General features: G+C 39.9%; 1 pseudogene across 1 annotated transcript in view; it reads right to left on the reverse strand.

The window, feature by feature from the left end:
- The window catches only part of LOC149531687 (lysine--tRNA ligase-like), a 62,523-nt pseudogene that overhangs the window by 15,931 nt on the left and 31,030 nt on the right, over positions 1-15,562 (reverse strand). The window contains exons 11-12 of the transcript XR_016359132.1: positions 8,862-9,005; positions 8,731-8,782 (exon numbers count right to left, since the gene is read on the reverse strand). The product of XR_016359132.1 is annotated as a lysine--tRNA ligase-like (transcript). The remainder of the gene's footprint in view (positions 1-8,730; positions 8,783-8,861; positions 9,006-15,562) is intronic.

Consider the following 15,562-nt stretch of genomic DNA (forward strand, 5'->3'; position numbering starts at 1 on the left):
AGGGTCTCAAGCCCTCTTCGGGCCCCTCTACCTTCTCTCACCAGCAATTCGTGGATGACACCATCTTGGGGGGAGAAGCTACTATCCGTGAAGCCAGAGCTTTCAAGGGCATTCTGAACACCTACACCAGGGGTTCAGGCCAAGCTATTAACTAGGAGAAGAGCTCAGTTTTCTTCATCAACACCCCTTTGGAGATAAAGAGGAAAATTGCTCAAATTTTGGGAAGCGGCATTGGATCCCTGCCAGCCAATTATCTTGGCCTGCCCTTGGGCTTCAGATCCCCGAACTCCTTCTGGAACAGCATCATTGATAGATTCAATAAGAAACTTGCTGGATAGAAAGGGGCTACCCTTAGCCAAGCTGGCAAGTGTACCCTGGTGAAATCCATTTTCCAGAACCTCCCCACTTATGCTTTAAGCCTCTTTGGAATCCCTGCCAAACATGCGGATAGAATGGAGAAGATTCAAAGGGACTTCCTTTGGTCAAAGGTTGATGACCATAAGAGATATCACCTTGTCGCCTGGGATCTTGTCTGTCTCCCTAAATGCTATGGACGTCTAGGCATCAAAAAGATTAAACACCTCAACAACGCCCTTTTGGCCAAATAGCTATGGCATATCTTTCAAAGCACCGGTGTTTGGAGGGATATCCTGACCGAAATATCTGAGAAGTCAACCCTTTAACTTCCTGATAAAAGAGACCGAGATTCCCCAGGGGTCCTATATCTAGAATGGGATCTCAAAGGCTAGACCCCTGGCCAAGTCAAAGGCCAAATGGAAAGTTGGCAAAGGGGATAATATCTTATTCTAGCAGGACAACTGGACTAGTGAGGGACCTCTTATCAACCACCCCATTTATGGAAGATGGGCAAAACAGTGCATTGAAAGTTATGGTCAAGTCAGTGATTACAGAACTAGTCAAGGTTGGCAGGACCTCACTGAGCTATCCTCGGACCTTATCCCTCTGATGATTTTATTGAATGCCACCACCATCAACAACAATAGGGACTCTGTCATTTGGGGTGATAACTTGGATGGGCTTTTCTCTGTAGCCTCTAGCTACTTCTCCTTATGGGCCAGAATGGAGAAGCCATTGTGGGCCAGTGCCTGGATTTCTGGCCTCACACCCAAAATTAATATCTTTTTCTGGCTACTACTGCAAGACAAAATTCTTACCTGGACAATTTAGCCAAGAAAGGCCAATTCATCCCCAATAGGTGCAGCCTTTGCAAGTTTAACCTGGAATCGGTAAATCACCTATTCATCCTCTACCCCTATTCCTCTAAGGTGCGAAATCTTTTGACCAAGCATCTTGGCTTCAGCTGGTGTCCCCCTGACAACATCCAGGACTTCTTCTACCAGTGGAGAAGCCACCACTCTGTTTTGAATACTCAGCTTTTTAGCTCCTGGATTCTCCCACACTTTTGCTGGGGAACTTGGAAAGAGCGCAACAACCGAATCTTCAGAGACAGAGAGGTTCCTAAGTTCATAATTGCTGAGAAAATTGAAGGTCTAACTATGGAGAACTTTGCCATCACAAAGGGAGGAAACATCAAGGAAGGAGGGAATAGTAAAGCTAGGAAGAAAGACAAGGACAAGAGAAGACAGGAAGCAAGATGGTCCTTCCGCCCTGAGGATTGGCACAAAGCCAACTTTGATGGGGCGGCTAAGGGGAATCCTGGACCGACCAGTAGCGGTGGCATCATCAGAAATTGTTCGGAAGGAGGAATTGTGGCTGTTTCTTTCCCTCTTGGTCACCAGACCAATCGCTTTGCTGAAGCCAGTGCGGCCAAACAAATTGTTAAGCTCGCCCTAGCGTCAGGGATCGAGAACCTATGGCTTGAGGGCGACTCCCTAAACATTATCAATTGTATTAAAGGACATGCCCCGCCCTCTTCAACGATTGCTAACATCATTGAGGACCTTAGATCTGACTTGGGAAAGTTCAAAAGGACTTTCATTAGCCACACTTACCGTGAAGCCAACTTGGTTGCTGACTGGTTCGCCAATGACGTTGTTACCAGAAACTCGGTGATGACATGGACGAACAGAGACGAAATCCCAGCTAGGGTACTAATATCACCCCTTTTTAATTATGGAAAGATACGCCAAATCACACGTCGAAAGGGGAGTAATTACAAGTCATGCAAAGCTCTTTTCAAGTGATAATCACGCGTACGGATGGCACACTTTGAGGGCTGGTGTGAACAGAACCACCAAAAATCGTAATTACGGTTTTTTTTTCAGCGTCTCAAGGAAAACCGAGCTCAACATTTCTGCTAGAGGAATAGGGTTTATAGAGCCGAAGTCTGCCATGGTTGGGGAAAGGATCAGAAGAGAGCCTTGGGGGGAAATGGAGAAGTGGAAGGGGAAGGGGAAGGTTTGGCACAAGCTCGAAAAAGGGGGTATAACCAAATTCATGGAGAACCTTCATGGCTTTGACGCTGGGGTTACCAAGGGGATGGTGGAAACATGGAACAACGGGAAAGTTAAAATTGATGGTCACCCACCAAATCACTAAGGGATTGATAGCAGAGGTGACGGAAATCCCTCAAGTTGGCATAAACTTCTTCAGGGATAAAAAGATGTCGGCCAATGCTATTAGTGAATTTGTCAAGGACAATGCTGAGAGGAACAATCTTATCAAGATAGACACTTACTATGAGATGGAATCCATCAAAAAATTATGGAGGTATGTTCTCAGGATTCTCATTGAGTATATTACTCTTGACTCCAGGTTCGATAGGATAAGAACGCACCATTTTGTGTTGCTTAAAAAACTTTAAGCATGCTGTTAAAATTTATTTTCCTTTCTTTTCACCTCCATGTCTAAGAATATTGAGGGTTTCAAGAGAAAACCCATCACTAATCCCGCCCTCCACGAAGGCCGTCTCCTCTTGGTTTATGAGTTTCTGAAAGCTCAAACCAAGGGAAAAACCCTTGGTGACCCTGGGAATGCTTCAGAGGACACTGCCAGTTCGGACTCTGAGGATGTTCAAGTTGTTAAATCGGAGGACGAGGATTTTTTCACCAAAGCCATCTCTGTTGCCCTCAACCCCCGCTTTCCTAGCAGAAAGAGCCCTAGAGGTCTCCCCCCCATTCTTCCCAAGCCTGAGCCCCAAGAGGTGAAAGATGACAGTGAAGAAGAAGAGGGGACTGCGATTGAGTCAGAGGATGAGGAAAAGGCGAAGGGGAAGGACACTGTGAAGGATGGGGAAAAGGGGTGGAGGAGAGACAGGGAGGAAACCCTCGATACCCTCGTTGCTCCCCCGGATAATCCCAGAAAAAGAAAAGCAAAACAAGCCCTGCTTCAGGAAGACCCCATCGCCCTGACCTCCGAGACCCTTGGTCCTGTCTCGCCCTCTTCCTTGCCTGAGGCGAAGACTGTGGTAAAAAGTGGGGAGGTGATAACTGAGGCGAAGACTGTGGTAAAAAGTGGGGAGGTGATAACAAAGGACAGGAGGGCTTGGAGGAATTTTAACATGGATACTGTTAGGCTGGGAATTGTCAGAGAGCCAATGAACATCCAAGTGATGGAGGACCTCGACAGCACAACCCATTATGATGAGCTCATCGACCCCGCTCTTCTGGTCTTGTCTGATAACATGCGAGAATCCGGCTTCGACCTTCTAAACAACGCGAAGAACGGCTTGATAGATAACTTTCGATCTATCAAATTGTTGTTTCAGGAAATCGAGGCTCTAAAGGAAAAGATTATCCAGGATAGCAACCAGAGCTCCTGCAGAGTCCAAGAGAACACCGGAAGGATGAACGACCAAGATGACAACCAGAAGCACTACAGCGGCCAGGACTCCAGAAATGATCAAGAGGATAGATTTTCCCGGGTTGAACAGAAAGTCCAGAGGTTAGACAACATCATCCAGATTCTAAATAATCAAATTGTGGACACTCTGCACACTTTGAACGAGAACATTGTCAACCTGGGGGATACTCTAATGAGAATTGGCGTCGGGGGGGGAACACGGGGAAGCTGACTAGCCAGAACATTGGTAAGGAAGAGGCCGATCTGAATGCAGGCAGGGACCAGGTGGATCATTTGGACCAGGAGGAAGCCCAGAACTTCAACCAGGAAGGAGCGGACAACCAAAAGGATAATGAAGCTGTAGAAACTCTGCAAAATCTGGATAAGGAGAACCATTAGGTTTGGTTTTCCTTGTCGGTCTAGCGGTTGGCTTTTGCCTCCTGGCCTCTGGCCTTTTGTTTCTTTTTGGCTGTTGGTTGCTATTTCGTGTTTTGTTGGACTTTATTGTCTTATCTTTTATGCTATAAAACTTTCAAGTTTCAAGTCCCTATAAAACCTGTTTTCCTTGATCAAAAACATTTATGACCCCTAAAATATCCCAATTTCTCTTTGTTGCAAAAATGGATCATCTTCATAAGGTTAGCCAAGTTTTCACTCTTTCAAAAGGTTGTCTTGATGATAGGGGGAAGTGAGAAGACCATAGGAGGCTTAAAGTCAAGTTTGGAGTTACTGTTATTTTGGGTAGATAAGTTTAGAGGCTATTTAAAGTCCCTTTGAAGAGTTGAGGGTTGTTCACTCATTCTCTACATTAGAGAAGTCAAGTTTGGAATTTGCAAGGAGACTCAAAATTCATTGACATAACCTTTGTGAAGGTAGGTTCTCCATTGCCATGGTTATGCCTTTTTGTTCATTGCTTGTATGTATAAAATTCTTGCATACTATAGTATGTGTGTGTTGTATCATGTAAGGAATGGGCATTGTGGAATTTTACTTGCTTTGTTTCATGTTTATTCTCTTGTTTTGTTGAGAAAACTATGAAGGGTGTGTTGGCATTACTCACCCTCGGATAGGGCATAAGTGGTCATGTACGAGGGAAGGGCTTAGTTGGACCTCAAGTCAATGCAGAGTCTCTTCCCATGTTGAGGAAAGGGAGAAAGCAAGGTGTTATGGGCCCTTGCCTGTCAATGCAAAATTGAGTTTGTTTTTGGGAAATAAGGAGAGAAAGAAATTGAAGTTTATGTGGTTTGGTAGCCTTGAAAGAAGGCATATGATTTGTGCTCTTGAGTGACATCTCCTACCTAGAAAAATCCACCTTCTCCCTGGTCATAGGCTCATTATGAAACCTGTTGTGCATACCTTGGATGGTAATTATATGATGAGTTATGTCATTGTGATTGGTCTTTGAATGTCACCTAGTCAATTACTAGTTCTCCTAACTCGATGGGTGGCCTTTCGAGACCTAGGATGGGAGGTAAGCTCTCCATAGTTGTTCTTTCTATTTTGCAAATTGTCTGGATAGGTTCTCATGATGGAACAATCCTGGTTTTCTTGGGGCACTATTGGTGTTCTTGATGTCATGTTATTGGAGGATTCTCCATTGTAATACCACCTATTGTATTGTATATCCATGTTGAGAATGATTACGAAAGAAATGGATTAAATGTTGTAACTTCAATATTGATAAATAGGAATTCAGATATTGTATGAAATAAGCAAGTTATGTGATCTAAGTGTTATTAGATTGTAAATCATACCTTACTTTCAATTATATTGCTTTGCATAAAGTTCAAGTTGAAAACTCTCTACTTTCTCCACGAAATCTTGGATTTAATTTATTGTGCTCGAGAGTAATCAATGATGTGGATGTTTGATTTAGATACATCCATCTTACTTGCATATTAAAACCTCAGTTTGTATAAGTTTTATTAAATCAATGAATTTTACCTTATGGTGCATAATATGTAAACTACCTAAAAATACTCCCAACTTGGATGCAAAATTAAACATCAAAATTATACCTACAATCCACTCAATAGAATGAACAAAACATTATACCCTATGACACTATAAAATTTCTAAGAGGAAATCTAATACTATTAAAGAAGGAAAACTTATCATTTCCATCTATTTGGGAGAGCCAAAATGCTCTCTAGAGAATGTATGGGGGAGATTTTAATTCTCTTTTGTGACAAAGAATATTCTTTCAATATTCCTCTCATTAGGATATTTCACCTATCATATTTTATTGTTAGTGCAAACCCAAATGCTAAGTAAGAAAGGGTAGACATAAATTAGTGGACACCAATTTTAATTAAAACAATTAACGAATTGAACTCTTAAAAAGTAAGTGAATGGAAAAGCGACACCCGGTGGGTCCCACCTCCACCTCACCACTTTAACCTTAAAATACCCTAAGTATATGCATGTGGCGACATGCCCTTCACTTTACCAAAAAAGGCAAAGACCCCATCTTGCAAATATCTCTACCTTCCAACACAATCCACATTAAATGCATTTTGGAGCAGCTCTCCCATTGGGCCGCTCATCCTCGTTGTCCTTGGTGAAGATTTGATGACATCGTCCTTGCCATGCGTACCTGGTATGTTGACTTGGCAGAAGTTGAAAAGGGTTTTAAAAAAAAATTGTTTTACACTCCTTCCTTTATCCTTATTCCACCCACTTGCTCATTATCCTCTACCATGTGTGTAAGATCTTTAGTGTTAGTAAATAGGTTTTTATAAAAAATGATTGTGTTCCTATTTACATATTAAATTGAATTAAAATGAAAGTGTTAGGATATAAAGTAATTCTAGTTAGTAAGGTTAGTTGGATAGTTAGGAGATTAATGTTATAGTTTGTTCATTAATTTTTTTTAAATATTTCTTTTTATGTGACATTTGAAAGTTCAGATTTATATTTAGAATATAATTTATTTTTTAAATGAGATGTAAAATTATTATAGGATTTCAAACTTTAGGTGTAAAGTTAGAGTTAGATCGGGATAGTGAAATAGGAAGGTGTTGTAGAGATGAAATGTGCAACGTAGGTATTTGCATGATGAATATTTAAATGTATTAATTAGTTTATCATTAAATTAGGATTAATTGGGAACCAGTATTAAGATTCCGAATCACTTCCTAGGAGGTGCAGAATTAGTTCACCTAGGGTAATTGTCCGACATAATGAAATAAATTTATGGAATCATGTCAAACCTAATGTGTCTTGGGTAATTAGTCAAACATATTGATTCAACTTTAATCCAAGAACTATGGAACCCTAATGTCCCCTCGAATTTGATGTCACATCTTAAACATGGTTTAGTCAACCAAATTATGTAACTCGAACTAAGTGTTCCTATAGTCACTAAAACCTAAGGTTTCGTCATGGTGTGATAGGGTTGAGATGTAGACTCTGCATCATTATAAAATACAACCGAAACTCACTTCAATCTCTTTTTCAACTTGCCGTAACATATTCAATTTAGTAGGTGTTAATCATGTGTTTATTAAGTTTAAAAATAAAATAAATTGTTTGTGTTTTTGCCCCAATTTTTGGGCATGACAGAAAGTTGACATGTCATTTCATAATTACCATTTCAATAACTATTTATGTATAGTATGCAATGCCCCCGTACCCCCACCGTCCCAAAATTGAGGCCATTTTTTCCCACACCTGAAAGTTGTCCCAAGGTCCGACATACCCCCACGTTGGTGTTACAACCTAGATTAAAATCAGGATTAGATTCAAAGGCCACTCTGTGAACTTGTATCATCAAAATCAATTGTTTCCCATGTATATTACATTTGGGTAGAGCATTGGGCACAAGTTCCACCAGACTAACTGGTTTGACATTGTTATATTGCTATCAGGATTTAACTGTGTAGTTTTTGAGTCAAACTCACTGACTCATGTTTCAGGAATAGTAATTCATACGAATCCATCTATCATGAGAATAAATGGAACACTTAGCACTCCTTGGATCTAGGTGATGCTCACAAAGGTGAAGCACCGAGACTTCCCAAGAGGTCACCCCCCCAGTACTACCTCCAGTTGAGCACACTTAACTATGGAGTTTTCTCCGTAGTTTACTCAAATTCACATCACTTAGAATTCGACTATATTCTTATTTATTGAATTGCTAACTGTCACTTTGAATATTAAAATGCGTATAGGTTAGGTCCTACCAATATATATATATATATATATATATATATATACACTAAAACCTAAGTTGTCAGTTTGGATATGAGTTTTCCCTGGGTTCACTATACATTATAGATAGGTAAAAGCAGCCATTAACATATATGAATGAAACTTTTACAAAAACCTTTGCTGCCTGAAAGAATGAGGAAAGTAATCCATGACTTTCAAGGGATTAAACCCAACACAATCCTAGATACATTTGATTCGGCATAGCAGTTGAATGACGGTCAAACATCCTAGTCACTATCAATGGAGCTACCGTCCTACACCTGCAGAAGCAAATTTGCTTTCACATAGGCCTTTCCATGAGTATTTGCAATCTCAATTGAAAAAGAAAATGACATTTATCACATTCTGATATGCTTGTGTGGTTGAGTCACACGTCAAGTCGGCCTTGCCAAGTCTGAGCTAAGTCCAAGTTAAAGAACTATTGTCTAGATGGCATCAATCTAAAGAGCTTCCTTTATATTTCACCTTGTATTCCAATTGCTTTCACCCTTAAGACAGGAACAAATTCTATATAGCATTCAATCATCACTTTAGCAGCACTACAGGAATGCCATTCAATTGAAAGTAAGAATTACCACAAACCAAAAGAAAGCCAACTTTCCACTACAGAACTTATATTGGAGCCAAAAGTTCTTCCAATTGTAAGTTTACAAATAAATTGGCATCCAACACACTGAACAATAAATTCGCTTTCATGTTCAGAAACAATTAGTAAAGCCTCAGTAGCTTCACCACGATTTATAAACAAAAACTAACCTTTGGAGGAATTATCTTCTTGAGGTTTCATTGCAGGGAAGAGCAGAACTTCCTGAAAATGGTGTACAGTTATTAGTTCTTCTATCAATTATGCATCTTCAGAAATGAACAATGAAGCAAACAGAACTGACCTTAATATTCTGGGAGTCTGTCAAAATCATAGCAAGACGATCTATTCCCATTCCCCATCCACCAGTTGGTGGCAACCCATACTCTAATGCAGTACAAAATGTTTCATCTAAAGCCATTGCTTCATCATCACCAGATTGCCTGTCCTGAAATATTTAAAAACGTGCAAAATGAAAAGTATTAGAAAACATTTAGATAAAATATTCATCTACAGCAACCAAACATGCGGCTTTGGAACAGTTTCTCAGAGTTTAATCCCTCATCTTAAATTTTTAACACGAGGATACAGCTACATCATGTTCCTGCCATAGTGCTTTGTTTTAAAGTTGAAATTGTTGTAAATTGTAATAATAATATTAAAATGTTGACATTTATAAATCACTAGTTGGAATTCTTTGACTAATAATTGCAGTAATAATATTGTTAGATGAATATTTACTATATTATTACTGCAATAAGTTAAATGTGATGCAATTATTGGCATTAGTTGAGGAGAAAGGTGTCACAAAAGTATTAGTTGCTTCTGCCAAAGCCCAAATTAATATCTGAGATAAATGTTTCTAAGGTTCTCCCTTGAAATCCATCACATTTGAGAAGCCAACTTCTCTGATCAATTCTAAGTAGTTCATAAGCTTTTCTAACGTGAAAAAACAGCTGGTATATGCCAGAAGATAGATATTTGAACAAGAAGCTAATAGGCAGACACTGACAGTCAATATAATCCCTTTAACAATAAGCAGTTGGTATTTTAATTTTGTTTTACCAAAATGAAGTTTTTGAAGTGAAGAACAAAACTTGCTGGTTCAAATCAATTAAATAAGCAGAGATTGTTCCACGAACTTCCATATAGAATCCAGTGAGGATTACAACGAATGCTAAGATAGAAGCAAGATAGGAAACCACTGCACTCCTTGGAGGGTAAGCAGGTCCCTGGAGCAAAATGTCTTATCAAGAAGAGTGGATCCTTGAGTCAATCAGTCAAAAGAATCAGTGGTTATTTAAGATTTACAGTTTTACAGCAAGCAGGTAAAAATATTCCTTGTACTATATCTGAATATAAAATTACATTTTGGGCCTCTTCTCCCAATAATTGCCAGATCTCACACAAAGCAAGCAATTAGAATTCAAGCAGCCATGAATCGTTTATACCAAGCAATTGAAATTCAATTCATTTTATTCTAATGTTTGGTAATATACCAGACCACGGTCATGATACTGAAACATTATATCTGTAAAAAAAGGCAGAGTAATTATATTGCCAAGTTTTTGTTGATGTTGGTTTTGTACCACTACATAACATATAGCAATTGAATACTTGATATGGGGTATCAAAAACTCAATTGCTATATGTTATGTAGTGGTACAAAACCCACATCAACATTATCTGGCGCTAGAAGGAGGGCCTGAAAGTGTTTCGTTTAAGGACTCGTCGGTATTTAACTATGAGGAAGAATGGTGCTTCCTAGATCGAATCAACCTAGAGCAACTTGGGGAACACTCCAAGATCATTTTGTAGCCAGTTTGTGCTCAACTGCTTGGGAGGAAAGTGAAAGCACTAGAGAGTATCTGGACACTATTGACGTATTGAATCAAGAAGAAAGGAAAGCACGAGCTATTGAAAGGAGAATTCAAAAAAGGTTGGAACGCCAAAGAGAACTAGAAAGGAAGCTTGAAAGAGAAAGGAAAGCACAAAGACAAGCTCGGGCTACTGTTGAGGAAAACTCAAATTAGAAAATCAATCAGGTCTGAATTGTAGTCAAGCTGGATAGAAGAATTGGGTTTTTTTCCCCCGAAAGGTTTGAGAAACTGCAATCTAATAATAGGTAGAGGATACTGAGGTCTACACCACACCAAGAAGAGGATCTACTTGTGTTAGAATTTCATAAGAAATCAATAATCCGCTGGGTAGCTGATACCTCAAATTTAGCTAGCCCCTCAAGTAGTCAATTGGGTCAAGCTCAAGCCAATCAACCAATGATGGCTCAACCACCATGGATTCAGAACAATGCCTCACCCATTTCATTCCAACAATATCATGATTTACCAAAGAATCCGGCAGTATTCTGCTCCAAGTTCTTTGTTAATGACCCTAATCGTACAACAAAAGAGCATATCAAAGTGTTCGAAGATGCATTGTGCAACAGAAGGATTCAAAATGAGGATGTAGCATGCAGGCTTTTCCCTTATTCGTTGGGGGAAGACCCTTACTACTGGTTCATCAATCTCCCGGCGTCATCTATAATAGAATAGGTTCAGCTCAGAGAAGCTTTTATTGCAAAATTTGGCATACCCATCACACCATTGGAGTTGCATAGGATGTTTGTGGATATTAGGAGACAAGATAAAGAGTCAATAAGTTCCTTCAACAACCGTTTCCACAAGGCCTACACGAGATTGCAAGCCCCTTACACAATGACGGAGGTAGGCGCTTTAGAAGCATATTACAGTGCCTTAGATAGTCAAACAGCTATGTTTACAAGGATGGCAAATCTTGCTCCCACAACGTTGAATGAGGCTTACATTAAAGCAATTGAATTAGGGAAGCAATTGGGCCAACAAGGAATAGAACCTTCAAGTGCTAGGTATCCGAATAATCCAGTTCCACAGCTTGCATTCCAAGCACCTACAAATCAGTTGATGGTACATCTGGGACCTCTGTTGTCTTAGGCACCGCCATCAACGCCAATTTATCTGAAAAGTGCAAGTTCATCCACAAGAACGCAAGAGGAAAAGGATGAAATGAAGGAATCGATCGAGCAAGTCAAGAAGCTATCTACAGAAGTTACTTATTTGAGAAATCAAAACAATCAACTCCAATCTTTCCAGAGGAACAATCAAGGAGGTAATCAAGGAAGCAATTATCAAAATCATGGCGGAGGTTATCAAGGAGGGAATCAAAGAAATCATCAAGAAGGCAGAGACCAAAGGAACTATCAGGGCAGAGACTATCAAAGAAACAACCAAGGTGGTGGTTATCAAAGGAACTATCAAAATAACAATTACCAAGGTAACAGCCAACCACAGGACCAAGGATATAACAATCAGTCTAACCAAAAGAGGATGTGGAACACAGGCCCAAACAATGGAAATGTGGTGTCGCCACTAGATAATCAAGCCTCAGTGGATAGTAGACCGGTGGATAGAATATTTCTAGTTGAGTCCGCCGTGTCCAAATATTGCAGATTCCATGAGACTGATCAACATTCGAAGTTAGGATGTGCTAAGTTCAAGAGGGCATCCAACCTGTTTCAGAACATAATAGATGAGTCAAACAACCAAGAAGATATTAATGTCACAGGGTATGAAATTGTCCCGTCCTTGGGATATGATCAATGCTTGACTTTTGAGGAGATTTCATTTCCATCAGAATTTGAATCATATGAAGAACACCAAGGAAGATTTCCTCCCGCGTCAACCAACAGGCTAGTTAGCGAGACAATAGACCAAAATGGGTATAACAATGGGTCAGATTCTTTCCCACCTTTGAGCGACGTCATTCTAGTTCAAGGGACAGGTGGGAACCAAACATTTCAACAACCGGCTAGCAATGCAAGGTTTTATCAGAGAAATAATAAGAGGAATGATGGACCCTTCACGTCCTCCATACCTCCAAACAATTTCAATACACCTCCACCCCCCAATGCAAGTAACGTACCAAATTCTTCAAGGGATGCACCCGAGTACAGACATGGTAACCATAACAGCAGAAGTGGAACACAGAGTTCCCAACAAAGTATGCAACAAAACAATCAAGATGTTTGAAGATCACAGAGTGTCCAATCAACACAAGGAGCAAATAAAGGAAGAACAGGAAACAATGTCGTGATTAATGATGAGTTGATAAGATTAGGACAAAGTGTAATAAAGGAGATGAAGAAGATCAAAATCAATCTCCCTTTGTTTGAATTGTTGAAGATAATGGGGATTAGAGATACATTCCTTGACAACTTGAGGATAACAAATCACAAGGGACTCACAATCAAAGTGCAATAACGCATACTCAAGGGAGGCCTCCTCCTAACTCAATGCATGTAATCCAAGACATTCCAGGAGGGAACATGATGAATTCATCTCAAGAGATTTCATATGGAGAAATAGAGAACTCTACACAAGGGATTGCATATGGCGACATTAGTGAGTTCAACAGACAGCTAGGGCCTCAACCAATTTATGTGGCTCAACGATCAAGCTCGGCAGCACCACAAGCTCAAAAAAGTCAAGACTCAATAAATAATAAGGAAAGGGTGAAGAAAGAAGAAGTAGTGCAACTGACAGATTTTGAAGTGAAGCCGAAGCAAGTACATAAGACACCAATGGTATATTATCAAGGGAAAGATGAGCCAGCCCCATTCCTGCTATCAATGAAGATATTCGGAAAGCTTCTCCATAATTGTTTGATAGATTCAAGAGCATCGAGTAATGTCATGCCTTTGAATATTTGTAGAAGTTTGGGAATCACGCCTTTGGGATCAAACAGAAAGGTAACTCAATTGGATAAGACAGAAGTGCCAGTGGTAGGTGAGCTACACAACATACATATGCAGTTGGCATCTGATCTGAGGATGGAACATATCGTAGATACTTCAGTGGTAGATGTGGCCAATACCTATGGATTGATCCCAAGTAGAGATTGGGCCAGAAGGTTGAACGGATACATGGCAACTGACTTTTCTCACATGCGGCTCCCATGGAGAGGACTGGCCAACCAAATCAGAATCGATAGCATCCCAAGGATGAGATTGATGGTTACCAAGTATGGGGAACCAAATGAAATATCGTTTGTAGAAACAAATATGAACACCTATAGACCAAAGAAGACAGAAGTGTTGACAATGAATATCATAAGTGAAGGGGGGGATTCCACAGAGATCTTGATTGAGTCGGATCCAAACACTTCATCAAACTATGGTGAAGTCATGTTCGAGAATTTTAAGAACTTTGTAACTAGAACTGTACAGCAAGGAGGAGAGTTCGGTAATCAAAATCAGTGAGAGACTTATTATTGCCCAACAGGTGCAGAATCCACAATGCTTTCCATTCAGAATTATCTTGCTCCTTGTGCATAGTTGCCTTAGAACAAGTAGAAAAGAGAATCCCAGGGGCACTAAAACAAGATGATCAACATGGCAAACAGAGGGTTGAAAATTTACAAGTTGATGAAGCAGAAAGTAGCATGATGGGTGAAACAAAGAAGCAAATTACACCACCCAACTTGGAAATGAAGAAAGGTATTGAAACAGACAAGTCCAAGAATTCCCAAAAGGAGTATCAAGAAAGTGATGGAGTGTGGACTCTAAGATTCGATGGTTCCAAAACTAAGCAAGGGGCTAGAGCCGGATTTGAGTTAGTTAGCCTGACAAGGGCAACATATTTGGAGGATTCCCATGGCAGAATATGAAGCTTTGATTTTAGGCTTGTTGTGTGCTATCAAGAAAGGCCCCAAGATACTTCATGCACTTGGAGATTCATATTTAGTAATTGAGCAGATAAAGCAAAAGTTCACTTGCCATGACAAGCGATTGAAGAGATATAGAAACAGAGTTTGGGATTTGATAGAGGACTTCGATGCCTTCAATATCAAGTTTAGCTATAGAGAAAATAATTAGGTGGCTAATGCCCTTGCACAAACTGCAAGCTCACTAGCACCAATTAAGTTGGATGGCTTGAAGAAATTCAGAGTTGAGTTAGCATCGGTCCCATCAATACTAGATAATGTCAAGAACTTCCAAGTGTTTGAAGATGATAGACATATCCTCAAATTCTTGACTAATTCAGATGTCTTTGCAGCACAAATCATCGATGGTGAAGTGGATGAAGAAGCAGAAATCGACTTAGGAGTTATGAGCTTGAAGACAAATACTATTCCATAGGGAATGATTGAGCTAGAAAGAATATTTGACATGGACCAATTCAACAAAGTGCAATATCAACCCACTGGGGATGATGAATGCAAAAAAGTAAATTTGGGAAAAGAGGATTGTCCCAAAATAGTTTATATTGGGAAAGTTTGCACACCTAAGGAGAAGGCAGATATACTGAGTTTGATGAAGGAATCCCAAATGTAATTGCTTGGGGATATAAAGATTTGAAAACATATGATCCTTCCATCATCACACATACAATTCCACTGAAGGAAGGAAGTAAGCCATTCAGGCAGCGATAAAGACCAGTCAATCCTTTGTTAGAACCATTGATATTCCAAGAAGTAAAGAAGTTGCTAAATGTGTAGATCATCTTCCCAGTAAGGCATTCAATATGGGTCGCCAATCTTGTCCCAGTTAGGAAGAAAAACGGAGAAATAAGGTTGTGTTGATTTCAGGAATTTGAACAGAGCATCAAAAAAGGATAATTATCCATTGACAACACTAGATGATGTCCTGCAAATTGTCAATGGAGCACAAATGATGTCATTTATGGATGCATATTCGAGGTACAATCAAGTAATTGTTGAAGATAGATTGAAGACAACTTTCACCACGAAGTGGGGAACATTTGCATACTGGAGGATGCCCTTTGGCCTGAGTCGGTGCAACATTTCAAAGAGCCATGGTTTATGCTTTCAAGGACTTAAAAGACAAGTGCATTATCATTTACATGGACGACATAACGGTATTTTCAAAGAACAGAGAGGATCACATTCTGGATTTGAGGAAAGTTTTCACGAGATGTAGAAGGTTTGGAGTTTCTTTGAATGTGACGAAAT

The sequence above is a fragment of the Cupressus sempervirens genome, chromosome 11 (assembly GCF_028749045.1).
Source record: "Cupressus sempervirens isolate cs-2001-9-10 chromosome 11, ASM2874904v1, whole genome shotgun sequence".
Lineage (NCBI taxonomy): Eukaryota > Viridiplantae > Streptophyta > Pinopsida > Cupressales > Cupressaceae > Cupressus > Cupressus sempervirens.